The sequence below is a fragment of the Ceratotherium simum genome, chromosome X (assembly GCF_057802395.1).
Source record: "Ceratotherium simum simum isolate JZ-2026a chromosome X, ASM5780239v1, whole genome shotgun sequence".
NCBI lineage: Eukaryota > Metazoa > Chordata > Mammalia > Perissodactyla > Rhinocerotidae > Ceratotherium > Ceratotherium simum.
In genome coordinates, this window is record NC_141940.1 from 124,741,983 (window position 1) to 124,756,609 (window position 14,627).

A 14,627-nucleotide genomic window follows, 5' to 3' on the forward strand; every position below is an offset into this window, starting at 1 on the left:
TTACTATGGCTATATACCATTGCTCTGATAAAATTAAAATTCTCCATCAGGTTTGTTCCTGTAGCTCTTCATCTTCGTTAATAGTATTTTTCACAGACTGTGTACACATAGCCTTAAAAAGTGAATCATATCCTCACAGAATGTTCTGTGCCCTATACCTGTGACTTTTTGAATATGAGTACGTTAGACATACTCTTCAAGTCCTCTCTCTCTGTCTGGTATTGAATTTATTGAGAAGAAAAAAAGGTGGATTTGAAGGAAGGAATTGCCCTTTCAATTTCAAATGGTTGTGTAAACATATGTCTGTCCCATTTCCTCTATGGAACCAACCCAAAAAAGAGAATAAGAAACAAAGAAATGGGGCCTGGCCCCATGGTGTAGTGGTTAAGTCCAGTGCACTCTGCTTCAGCGTCCAGCGTTTGCAGGTTCGGATCCCGGGTGCGGACCTATACTCCTGATCAAGCCATGCTGTGGCTGCGACCCACATACAAAATAGAGGAAGATGGACACAGATGTTAACTCAGGGCCACTCTTCCTCAAGCAAAAATAGAGGAAAATTGGCAACAGATGTTAGCTCAGGGCCAATCTCCCTCACCAAAAAAAAAAAGAAAGAAACAAATGTTATCTTTGATGAAACTAGGGATCCCCTAGGACCCTGGGTCACAATACATGCAGAAAGATGGCCAAGATGCGTGAGAAATCAGATGAAGGTGATGGGGGACATGAGGAGAAGGCATTTTTTTCTGTGTGACTCTGGCAGAGATGGCCAAGCTTAGAGCTGTCCAAAGTGGGCGGCATCCATTCCAAGGAAAATCAGTGACTCTTTGCTTGGGAGAGAAAGGTCCAGACCTATGGGCTGGTCTTGGAAGCCTCCTTACCTCATGCTTCGTCATGGCACAGGATGGGGGGAAGAGTCAAGAAAAAAGCCAACAGGCCATCTTTGCCCAAAGCAGATTGTTGGTTTGGCAAAGTGGAGGAGAAATCAAGAGGGGTCGCATAGCCACGCAACTACTGATCTTCACCTGGTGAAGATAAAGTCAAGGTAAAAAAAGCACATTGAAACATTCAGTGTGAGCCCAGACCATTTGCTGTTAGCCTGGAGAAGCCTTGCCCCCAGTCCTGGCACAGTTAAGAAACCCTGCGAGATAACAGCCTGAAACTCAAGCTGCCCACCACTTTAGCTCATTCTTCCGTCCATTCCCCCAGATTTTGCTCAAGTACCTGGTCCCCATAGACACCTCCTCTTTCAAATATGAGAAACAATACCACTTAAAAGAGTGGTAGCCAGCCAGGGACCTTTAAAAAGATGCTGCAAGGGAAAAAAAAAAAGAACAGAACGTGATCAATGAAGACACTACCGGAAAGATTATACCACAGAGCAGCCAAAAACCTGAACAAAGAGAGGTCCAAGAAATCAAAGCAATTAGAGAGAATATTGTTTCTCTGCAACGAGAATTTAAAGAAGAGATATAAGGCTTTAAGGAGAATTTAAAGAAGAGATATAAGGCTTTAAGGGGGAACTGATAATACATTAGATGAGAATGATAAGTGACTCAGCAGAGCCTCAGAAATAAATGAGGATGAAAAGTATGAGAGAGAGAGAGACAGAGAGACAGAGAGACAGAGGGACAGAGAGAAGTGATAGAGCACTTGCATAACTGGTGCCCTGCTGAAGTTAAAAATGAATGGAACAGAAAAAACATATTCGAAGACAGAATTCAAGGTAAAATTCCTGAAATACTGGGAAATTTGAATCTGCTGACAGAAACACAACACTGAAACCCAAGGCTGTGTTTATATAGATTGGGTAGTAAAGAAATATCCTAGTAAATTACTGGTATTTTAAGTTATGGAAAGACCCCCATGGATATTCAGAAAAAATCTAGGAAGCTAAGATTTCTCTACGTCAGACATGAAATGCTAGAAGACAGTAGAGCAATCTATAAAAAGTCCCCAAGGAAAGAAATTGTGTCCCAAGAATGCAACCAAAACTATCCATAAATTTTAAAGGATACAAATAGATATGTCCATAGATACACCAGTTCAGGGAATGTATTTTCGTGAAGAAAACAAACAAACTGAGGCTAAATTCTCACTGACCAAGAGAAGCTGTGTCTGAAAGATTCATTGCAAACTCAAAGGATGCATTCAAGTGTACAACTGTGGGTAAACGTGTGGGAATTATGGTTACAGAGAAGAAAATAAATGCCATCCACCATGACAATATATAGATAATGTAACTACTTAAAAACCATGCCAGCAAATGCAGTGGAAAGTGAAAGTAAGAGGTAGAGAATGCTAATTTTTCTCATTTTTAATTTCACGCTTTCTATAGCTATTGTTTTTAAACTCATAACAAGTAAAAGCAATTTAAGTGTACTTAAGTGTATGGAGGTAACCAGCAGAAAAACTAAAAGTGGAGTGCTTTCAAAATTTTTAAAGGAAAACCCAGTAATTCAAACCGAATATACACCATGCTTATTCATTTCATAAAAATAATTGCAATAAATGGCTAATGATGCCAGTAAACCTAATTTTTGCAGACTATATGTATTACCTCAAAATAAGAATTGTAAAGTATTTTATCCATTTTCAATCAAATATATATCCTGTAGAAAGTTTCAGTAGATTTTATTTCAATACAGTAAAAATCACCAATATTACTCTGGCAAATCCTATACAAAGGTGGAGTCCAAGAATTCTTAGTAACAGCCTCAGAAAAAGTCCCAGACTGAGGAACTTACCGTCTTTTTTGTGGTACAACACATGGGCACAGGGAACACTAAACAATTCTGTAGGGTATAAGCCAAAGTCCAATAAAGAAAGAGGCTCTGTAATAGGAGGTGTGTTTAAACACGGAATGAAGTGCAGAGTTGTGTGGCAGTAACAGGGTGGGGTCAGAAGCAGTCACGTTGGGTGGACGTAGAAGGCTCCTTAAAGAAGCCTCTGAGCGGGGTCTCATAAGATGTGAGAACCAGACAGGCAGTGAGGACATATGACATGCTCCAGGGGCCATGGTGGATGAAAACACAGATGTGCGAACGTACAAGGATGCGTCAGAGCCGGTGAGGAAGACCGTCTTTGAGAACAGGGTACTCACTAAGGTGAGAACAGAAGAGAAGGGTGCAGCCAATTTTCACGCCACAAAGTGTTTGGACCTTATGTGTTAGGCAAGGAGGATCCTGGGAAGGGTTTTCAGCTTCTAATGGGTAAAATCCAATTATTAGGAAGATGAATCGGCTTATAAGATTCTGGTAACCCAATAATTTTGGCTCACTTCTTCATGTTGCTACTTGAACCTAACTTTAAAGTTCTGGTCAAGTGACATAAGCACACTTCGAAAAGCCGTGGGGTGCTAGAAGGCACGATGACCCAAGTGTCACTTGTGAGAGTGGGAATAAACTAACAGCACTTCTGGGTGTTAGTTCATTGCAGCCCGCTGAAGACCCAGGGGCACGGGCTGCTGAGCATGGAGGACATAAAGGGTGAGGATTTTTTTTTTAATTTATTTAATAGACTTTATTTTTTTTTTAAAGTTTTAGGTTTATAGAAAACTTGAGTGAAAGCACAGAAAGTTTCCCTATACGTCCTCTGTCCTAGTTTCCCTTATTGTTAACATCTTGCATTAGTCTGGTGCATTTGTTACAATCGATGAGCCAATATTGTTACATTATTATTAACTAAAGGCTGTAGTTTACATTAGGGTTCACTCTTGGTGTTGTACATTCTGTAGGTTTTGACAAATGTATAGTGACATGTATCCAACATTATAGTACCATACAGAATAATTTCACTGCCCTAAAAATCCTCTGTGCTCTGTCTATTCATCCCTACCCTCCCCCTCAATCCCTGGCAATCACTGATATTCTTACTGTCTCCATAGTTTTGCGTTTTTCTAGAATGTCATATAGTTGGAATCACACAGTATGTAGCCTTTTCAGATTGGCTTCTTTTACTTAATAATATGCATTTAAGGTTCTAAGAATTTTTAAAATAAAAGATAAATATTAGATTTAAACCAACAATAAATCAGGAATCATATATGTTTTCCCTAACTTTAAAATGGAGTCACTTGATTTTTCTAATGTTGAACATTAGAGCACTAGTCCTTTAAACAATATGCATAAATGTGGATATATTTGATATTTAATGCCAGACTCACTTCACACATGCATTATGTGCATTTTCAAACACGTATTTTTCATGAATTCATTCAACAGTTACCTGTTCATAAAGCCCTTGCTTGAAAGTAGCTTATAAGCATGTTTATTACAAATAGTAGCTCATATATGCCTTTTTATCTGAGGAAGTGAAAAAAGTCGACATGCCAATGAACTCTAATCAGAATCAAAAAATGGTGATGTATTAGGAGGTTTTATGCGTTATATTTTATATGCATTAACATTCAAAGAGTTTTTTATTCTCAATATATTTAATCATGACATTTATCTCAATAGGTTTCAACTGCGAGGTTATATTGTCTTAAGGAAGTTTACATCCTTTAATTCAAACTTTCAAAGTAACGTGCAAGGAACAAAAATGTTATCACCCTTAAATTGAAAATACTTGTGCCCATAAACATAACCTACTGGAATCCGTCAAGAGATCATTATATTTTGATATCTAATAATTTCCTAACCAGAAAAAGGATTTATTCCTTAATAAAATTAAAATACCCTCTATGATAATGGAGAATTAGGCCTGCTGATATAAAAAATGAAAAACCCAGTTGGATGTTGCAGGTTTTCATGAGCAGCAGAGTGTGGACCCATCAGACATGAGCTGTTTCATTTTGTCTCACAGCCCTGGGTCCCGAAATTTGATTTTGAAGATATTAAAAAAAGGAGAGAGACATAGGCCAGTATTGTAATTTTTATAGTTCTGCATATATATGTGTGTATTTCTTTTGTATATGTATTTCTTTTGCATAAATTGAAACTATCTATAAGAAATACCCACATGACCCAGTAATAATTAGACCCAAATCTGTAAGAGATATATGTCTTCACATTCTGGGCTGGAAATGACATTCTCTCTCTCCCTCTCTCTCTTTTTTTTCCTATAGATTACATCTCCATGACTTATTTTTATTTTATAGCTGGACATTTGTACCAAAGGCAGAAATGACATTCTTTTCTCTTTTGAATACCTTTCCTAGAAACAGTTGCATTACCTCTTTAGGATATCACTGAAAAATCTCCAAATAGAAATTTGAACTTTTTGTGCAAAAAAAGGTTATGCAGATGAGTCCAGAAAATATTTTCCTTTTGCTTACTGGCTGCGTATCACCACTCATATTGCTTGGGGTAGCTCAACTTCAAGTAACATTTCTTTGTATATTCTGGACACAAATACTTGGTCTCAAAGTGTGTGAATTGCCTTTTCATCTATCTTGAAGAGCATTTATTTTTGATGAAGTGCTATTTATGAATGTTTTCTTTGATGTTTAGTGCTAGGTATTTGTCTAGGAAGTCTTTGTCTACCTTTGTTTTCTTCTAGAATCTTCATAGTTTTAGATTTTAAATTTAGGTCAAATCTCAATCTCAATTTAATTTCCATATAAAGCATGAGGTAGGAAATCAAAGTTTATTTTTATCCATATGGATATCCAGCCGTTCCAATTCCATTTGTTGAAAAAGACTATTCTTTTCCACTGAATTGTCTTGACAGCTTTATTGAAAATCGATGGACTGCTTAAGTGTCAAGTACTTTATTTTAAACATAATTGGCCCTTAAAAAAGAATCAGTCTTAACCCAATGCAGGATTGCTAGCTTGTTGACCTTTTAGAGAGGAGGGTGGAACACATTTAGAAGCTTTAAGAAAGCTCATCGTGAAGTTTGAAGGGGAAAGCTGGTGATGTTCTTTATACCCAGAGATAAATGTCAATTAATCCTGTTTCAGATTGTATTGCCTCAGAAGCCAGTGGGTGGGTGTGAACTTCCACGTCCACCATAGTTGTTTCTTTTTGCCAAGAATGTCAGAGTTGGATGGCATCAGAGAGGTCAGCTTCCAGTTCAAAACCCCGGCAAAGAATGTGAGGAAAAGTGGTTTACAGAGAGACTAAGTGAATCCCCCAGCATCACTCATCAGTCTGTGTCAGAGCCAGGACCACACCCATGCTGAAGAGTAGCATGACCTCATTCCAGTGTCTTCCCGTAGTATGTTCCACACATGCTCAGTCCCACAGGTGGCCTGAACAGGGGTGTTTATGCAGCCCGATAAGTCTGGTAGACAAAGGACACTTCTCCTGGAAGCTCCCTATGCATGTTATCAGCATCGTGCAGGATGTGAGAACCTTCAGCACAGAAGCCTGTTTCATTTTGCTTAGCTCAGCGCTTCCAATTGCATTTCATCATGGAACCCTTTTATCAAGCAGCTTGTGTTAACTTACTTTGGGATACACATCGAGAGACGTGGATTGCTAAGATGCTGTGGGGCAGGCGTCATTAGTTTTGTTGTCATTCTCGTCATCTTGCTGGCAAACATTTGCACGAAATATCTGGTAGGTGGTGTTGGTAGCAATGACTCTGAAACTCCTGGTAAGTCTTGGGATTTCCTAAAGATGATTTATTTAGATTCCAGTAGTAAAGAAGGATGAGAGACAAAGATGGAAATAACCAGTGTTTTGGTGAGGACTGCTAAGCTATCTGACACAATGATAGATAAAAAACAACAACAACAATAAAAATACGTTACCTGATTCAGCATTGAATCCTCCATCCTCCTTAGCATGGGGATGGGGAATTGAAGAGGGGCCAACACACACACACACACAAAGAAATAGGTCTTAATATTCATTTCAGCTTGGCTTAGAACAGCTTTTCAGAAGCCTGTTCTGAGTCTCCATCATCCCTCCAGCCAATGATTACTGGGAAATTTGAATGAGACTAAATTGCCAACAAAGAATCTAAATGGAGGCTATTGGTTTATTTGATGGCAGTGAAAAGGTTATCCTCAGAAGGTGGCCAGTAAAATGCCCCATCAAATTCCGCAAATAAATAAGAGAGTTTCTCCCCACCACTGTATTCCCTCAAGTGCAAGTGTCTGGAGAGATATTTTCCTTTAGGACATACTAAATGAAAGTCTGTCATGAGATTGAAAACTGCACTGGTAAGTGAGCATCCATCACCCCCATCACCTCGTGCTCAGTGACAGGCATTGATAGATACAGTTCCCACCCTACCATGGTGTGCCTGGGAGGAACCCACTACCCTGGCAGGACCCCACTACTTCTATCGTGTCCTTTCCACTTGTCATTCTTCAGGTGTCACCCTGCCTCCAAACAACCCTATGGAGCCACCACTGGACGTATGCTATTGTGGGATATCAAAATTACCACCCTGAAATATGTCTCTTTACCTTGATTATTTTCTCTGATGGACATTTGACCTCCCCCACTAACTGCCTAAAGGAATTTAACTCTGGGTGTGGACAGACTGGCAGGGTCCTCATGCATTCTTATCAAAGTTTTGTTTACCAACCATTTACATTTGTAAAGGTATCTCCCTCTCTGTACTGGGAAGAGGGGGGGATGGCCTTATCTCTGGAAACTCTTATCAGTATGCAGGGAAATGACTTAAATCTGCATACTCTTGATTACTGAGATTTCTGTCTCCCTCCTGTCTCCTTCCCCACCCCCAACATCCTTCTTTGTCTACCTGAATATGCTATTTAAGGTGAAAAACCTTCACCATTTGTCGAGAAACTCAGTTTCCCTGGTTTCTCCCATGTAAACATGTTATTGAACTTTGTATTATTTTCTCCTGCTAACCTGTCTTTTAATTATTGGGCCAGCCATAAGAACCTTAAGGGAAAGGGTGAAAGGGGATTCTCCCTCTTCTCCAACACTATTCTAGGCTGAATTGTGTCCCCCCAAAGTTCCTGTTAAAGCCCTCACCCCCAGGACCTCAGAATGTGACTGTATTTGGAGATAGGGTCTTTAAAGAGGTTATTAAGTGAAAATGAGGTCATTAGGGTGGCCCTAATCCAATCTGACCACTGTCCTTTTAAGAAGAGGAGATGAGGACACAGCCACACACAGAGGGACAGCCATGTGAGGACACAGGGAGAAGACGGTGTCTACAAGCCAAGGAGAGAGGCCTCGGGAGAAACCAACCCTGCCAACACCTTGATCTCCGATTTCCAGCCTCCAGAACTGTGAGAAATAAATGTCTGTTGTTTAAGCCACCCAGAGTCTGTAGTTCTTGTTATGGCATCCCTAGCAAGCTAATGCAGATGCTTGTGGAATCTTCCCAGTCGTGGGAGGTCTGTACATTTCAGTGTCCTTTCTTACCAATTGCATTAGGTGGCTGGCAGCAGCTAAGTGCCGCTTAGGTCCTGTGATCGTAGAACTAAGCACCATTAACTACCTTGTTGCCATCTTTCTCCAGTAAATCTTATTTCTCTAGTACCATTCTTCCTGTCTTGAATCAGAACTTTCTTCTTGCATCTCTGCATAGACCAGCTACTCCAGCATCCCTTGTTCTGACTTGATTGTCTTGCCTCCTGGATAGGTTGAAGCCTCTCATTCCAGTCTATAGGGCTCACATGTCTGTAGGATCTTGTGATTACTCTAAGTAATTTGATGAGGGGGCAACAAAGCCAGATTTTTGTTATAATTGTGTAGTTACTTTGCCAGTATTTTGAGTCTTCTTGTCTCTGTTGAGGTGTCTTTGCTCAATAATATGTTTATGGATTTCACCTTGGACAAAAAGTGAGCTATATATCTTCCTCCTTCAGAAGATATACATAATTTTCCTGCTTTGCAAATGAAGTGTGACAAAGTTCTCTTAGGATTGGCTGGGAGATATCAGCAAAAATATTAGCTGACACCTGCATGCATGGTTGGTTCTGCAGCAAAGGTTTATTTAGTCAGTTGATGGCAGGCAGCATTTGAGAGGACTTCTGAAACTGGCCTGGTTACATGTTGGCTCCTGGCCAAAGGTGCATCCCAGTGAAGGAAGCTAAGGTCGAAGACCTTCTTGGAACAGAGGATGTGGGAGCAGGGCTGGGATGGACGATGAGCTAAAGGCAAGTCTGCTGGGAATGATTCTGACATGACAAACTGTGCAACCTAAACACAGCCTGCCACACTCATGCATGGTTGGGGCAACATGGATACCTGAGGGAATGAAGGAAGGGGCTTCCAGAAAACCAATAAAAACATGAAGTCAGCTTCCAGCTGGTGAGCATCAGCAGGATAATCAGATTTCCTGAGGAAAGGCTAGGAAGATTTAGGTATCAAAATCCCAGTTGTGTAGATAGTTTGGGGACAGAGCCCAATCCTAGAGGAGAGAGAATCTCAGGTTTCCTTGTCAGAAAGACCAGGGTTTCTCCACCTGGGTGCTATTGACATTTGGACAAGATTACTCTTTGTCGTGGAGGCTGTCTTGTGCATTGTAGGATGTTGAGCAACATCCCTGGCTTCCAGCCCCTAGATGCCAGTTGCACCCACACCCTGTTGTGGAAAACAAAAATTGTCTCTGTACATTGCCAAATGTTCCTGGGGGGACCACGTCATCCACAGTGGAGAACCACTGCGGCAGACGGAAGGAATGGGTGCCATGCAGAATCTCAGCACCATGGACAAGACCAAGGAAGGTGAACTGAGGTTGTGCTGTGTCCAGTTCCCAAAATGTAACAGTGGAGCTGGATACCTGACACACCGTGTAAGAAGGATTTGAGGCCAATCTTCAGGGAGAAAGGATTTAATCTTCAATTAATGATGTCTCTCTAATGAAGCAAAGGATTAGGGGAAGACGGCACTTCTGCCATCTATCTGTCATTCGAAGACAATGGGAGAGCAGGGAAGTGTTCTGACTCTGTGGCCTCAGATAATGGGTCTGCTTTCTAATAGGACTTACCACCTTTTCCTCTAATCAGGGGACACTGAGCCTGCTGATTTTTTCGCCTTCACTATGCTGCCACGATTGACGCAGGGGCTAGGATGGCCTTGGCAGGCTGGCGGGGCCGTTGGAAGGTCCAGCTGGAGAGAACAAATATGCATTTATAGTTCTGAGAGGTTATGCAATATAGACCCCTCTAATTCAATATAAGAATAAACAGTCTCTGTTCTCTAAGAATCCAAAGACTTATGGGGGAGGCCGACACACACTAATTTAGAACTTAGAAATCCCTGTGAGGTGTGCCTGGTCTACCTTCTTTTTCACATTTAACTAAATGATGTGGCTACCATCATGCAGATTGATATCTGATGATATAAAACAATTTAGCAAAAGCATCTACTTGCTTACCTAAGAAATCTGAAGTTTTTATAGTGAAAAGTGCTAAATCAATTTTCAAGATTGACACAGTATATTTATCACTTTATGCCTAATGGTCTTTCTATGATGAATTGACTTAAATGCTGTGCACTGGAGAATTACCACAAATTACCTTTTTAAATAAGGGGAAGGCTGAAATGACAAGCTTGTCTCCTCTGGGGTTCACCTATGCAGTTCTCTCTTAGAACAGAGCAGTTTAAAGTTGGGAGACGTCTGAAAGCTCAAAGTTCACCCCAACTGCAAGATACCCCATTCACCAAAGAGTTAAGGATCAGAGAAGTCAGGCTCAGTTGGATGAAGTGATGTGTCCAAGGCTTCGCAGAGGGGAGTTTTCAGTACATCCCCACAATGGTAACCATTGGCTGTCTTCCACAATCACTTTTTGTACATCTGAATTTTATGCCATCACACTCAGTGTCATGGCAGAACCTTGGAGTATCTTTACAATCTCTGAAGGGTGCATGAAAAATGTAGGGAGAATCCTTGCTTAGAAAAGACTTCAAGGTGGAAGTGGACTTTTGGAAAATGAAAGTTCTGGTGAGTGGCATTAATATATAGAGCAGACCAAGAAAAGGCTAACAGCTAGCAGGGTGAATAGACCCAGTGAGTAAGTGAACGCTGAATACGTGCCAAAGAAGAGGATGAGTCTCACAGGCTGACCATGGCTGCTAAGTAAAAAAAGAGTAAGAAGAACCACTATAACAGTCAGCTGAGTAACAGGAAAGACTACCTTCCTCCTTCGAGGAGGCTCTGAAGAAATCATCCCAGTGAATAATATCCTAGGACACAAACTGGAATCACACAACCATGAGAGAGAGCCTTTCCTACTTGGGCAAATTTACTCCTATTCTATTCAACTGCCTCTGAAGACATTGCTCAGACCCAGGTGCTACCCAGATGCTCAAGGTCTATAACGCAGTCATGTGAGTCATAATAGAACAGAATATTGTTGCTATTTAATAATTCACACATAGCCAGAGCAAGCTAGGTTATGTCACAGAAGTAAGCTACAATATAATTTTGTTTCGAAACATTTGAAAATGAATCAATGCAATCCACAACATTATTGAACTACAAAAAAAGAAAGAAAGAAAAGGACCATCTCAACAGATGTAGAAAAAGGATTTTAAAAAAATCCAACATCCAGTACTGATTAAAACCCTGCGGCAAACTAGGAATAGAAAGGAAATTTCTCAACCTGATAAAGGGCATCTACTAAAAATCTAAAGCTAACATCATAGTTAATGGTCAAACTGAATACTTTCCACTTAAGCCAAGGAGCAAAATAGAGATGTCCACTCTCACTACTTCTGTTTAATATTGTACTAGAGACTCAAACCAGTGCAACAAAAAAGGAAAAACAAATAAAAGGCACCCAGATTGGAAAGGAAGAAGTAAACTGGCTTTATGTACAGACACATGATCAAAAATCCAATGGAATATACAAAATAGTTACTAGAACTATTAGTTGAGTTAAGCAGAGATCAATATACAAAAAAATCAACTACTATATATACCAGCAATAATCAAAAATTTAAATTAAAAATCAATACTATTTATAGTAGCATCAAAAATATGAAATATTCAGGAATAAATTTGAGAAAAGATGTGTAAAACATGTACACTGAAAACTACAAAACATTCTTGAGAGGAACAAAAGAAAAATTAAATAAATGGAGAGATAAATCTTGTTCATAGTTTGGAAGACTCAATATTGTTGAGACATCAGTCTTCCACAAATTGATCTATAGGTTCGACACGATCCCTATCAAAATCCTAATAGGGTTCTTTCTAAAAATTATCCAGCTGGTTCTAAACTCATAGGGAAATTCAAAAGACCAAGAATAGCCGAATCCACTTTGAAAAAGAAGAACAAATTTGGAGGACTAACACTACCTGATTTCAAGATTTTCTATAAAGCTGTAGTAATCAAGACAGTGTAGTATTGGCATAAAGATAGACAAGCAGATCAATGGAATGGAATAGACCCACATATATATGGACAACTGATTTTGGCAAAAATACAAGGGCAATTCACTGAAGAAAGGATTTTCAGCAAATGGTGCTGGAACAATTGGATATCCATATGCAAAAAAATGAACTTCGTTCTATGCCTACAAACAATACATACAAACAAAATACATCATAGTCCTACATGTAAAACCTAAAACCATAACACTTCTAGAAGAAAACAAAGGGCAAAATCTGTGAGACCTAAAAGCATGATCTAACCTCTGCATCAATTCTGAGTCAGTCTCAGTTGTTGTTGTTGTTTTTTTTTATCATGCTTAACTTTTTCCTGCTTCTTTGCATGCCTAGAAAGTTGTGATTGGATGCTAGACATTGTGTGTTTAACCTTTTAGATGCCAGATATTTTTGTATTCCTATAAACCTTCTCAAGCTGTATTATTTTCCGTTAAGTTACTTGGAAACAATTTGCAACTTTTAAGTCTTTCTTTTATGATTGTGTAGGAAGGTTCAGAGCAATGCTCAGTCTGGGGTTAATTATTCCACACTACTAATGCAAGACCATTCTGAGTACTCTACCCAATGCCCCAAGAATTGTAAGTTTTTTTCAGTCTGGCTGGTGGAAACAGGTACTCTTCCCAGCCCTGTGTAAGCACTGAGCACTATTCCCTCCAATTATTTCAGATGATTCTTTCCTTGGCCTCGTGTAGTTTTCTCACACTTATGCACTGATTGGAACTCTGCTGAATACTCTTGAGGACCCTCTGAAAATCTCTGGGGGACTACCTCTTTGTACAACTCTCTCCTCTGCAGTGATCTGTCCTGCTCACTCCAGCCACATTGGTCTCCCTGGACTTTCAGCTCCATCACCTCCACTCAGAGAGTCTGCCAAGTTCTGCCTCAGTTCCCCCTCTCTGCACTGCATCTGGAAACTCTTTCAAGGCAGCAAGCTTCAACAATCATGGCACTCACCGTCTGTGTTTCCTGTCTTGTAGAGATCACTGCCCATTGTCTGCTGTCCAAGGTCATGAAAAGCACTGTTTCATACATTTTGTTTGTTTTTCTGGTTGTTTCAGGTGGGAGAGTTAATCCAGTCCCTGTTATTTCTTCTTGTCCAATAGTGGAAATCCCTCCGCCACTCCTCTTTAATCCCCCAGAAGCAATAGTACACAATGAATACCCTCATTTAAAAGAGGAAGAAATGGAAGCACAGACATCTCAGACTCCTCAGAGACATTAAGGAGAGCTCTGAAATAATCATGTCGTATGTCATCTTTGCACTCTGGACTTCTTTTGGTAGGGATAAACCATTTGTAGATTTTGCACCCTGCTTTCCAGATATAAGTCTGCACAGATTCATAAAATAGTATGGAAGATTTCTCCTTTATCACGGTACCAATAGTAGGAAGGTAGAAGAATGTACTGAAGTTGAAGAGATGGTACCCATAGTCCAATTTGTTAATGATGTGGATGAAGTGTTTTGAATGATGATGATAAGCCAAAGGATGCTGACAATGTTAGGGGAGAAAATGATTTTGCAGGTGGATGAAAACCACTTGGGCAAAGAATGCTTCAATCTTTAATTCTGTAATTAATTTTGCATAAAATCAGCCATATTATATCGTCCTGAAAATTAGGTAGCAGCCTATCCTGCACTTGTTTTTATGAGTTTGCAGCAAGTATCAAAAAGTGAGGTATCACAGGCATTTTGTGCATGCCATGTTCCAGCAAATGTCTCCCAAATAATACCCGGCTATTGCTGGTTCCACTCTCAGAGCCAATATGCACTTCTACATCTATGTGTCTAGTTTTGACAATATGGGTATAAAATTGACATCCATAATGATAAATCACTAAGACATAATTACATAGATATCCGAGAGCCTCACCCATAAATGTTTGGATGTGTATAATATTAAGCAGACGTGCAACAAAAAAATGTTTACTTAGACTTTTCAAAGAATAAAGCTTAAGTAGTTGTTCATGACAATTATACAGAACATGGCCTCCCTGACACTCTTAAGTAATTGGAATGGCGATGTGATACAAAATAAGGGATGAGGGGGTTTAAAGACGTTTGTGGGAGAAGACTGTGTTTGTTTTTGGTCCCTGAGGGTCTCTAGTCTATAGCATAGCCCTCCCATTCAATTATTTCTAGGTTGCTAAGGAATTAGGTCACAGTCCAGGTGGCCCATTGGGTTGATTTTTCTTCCTTATGATTTTTCCCCAAAGCAAAAATAACATTCCTGTACAGCTGCCATTGAAATAAAAGGTAATGCATTACTTTTATAAAAAGAGGATGCTTATTTGAGCAGAATGCCATTTGCAGCTAGAAAAGATGAAATACTGGCCATGGTATATGCAATAGACCCTCA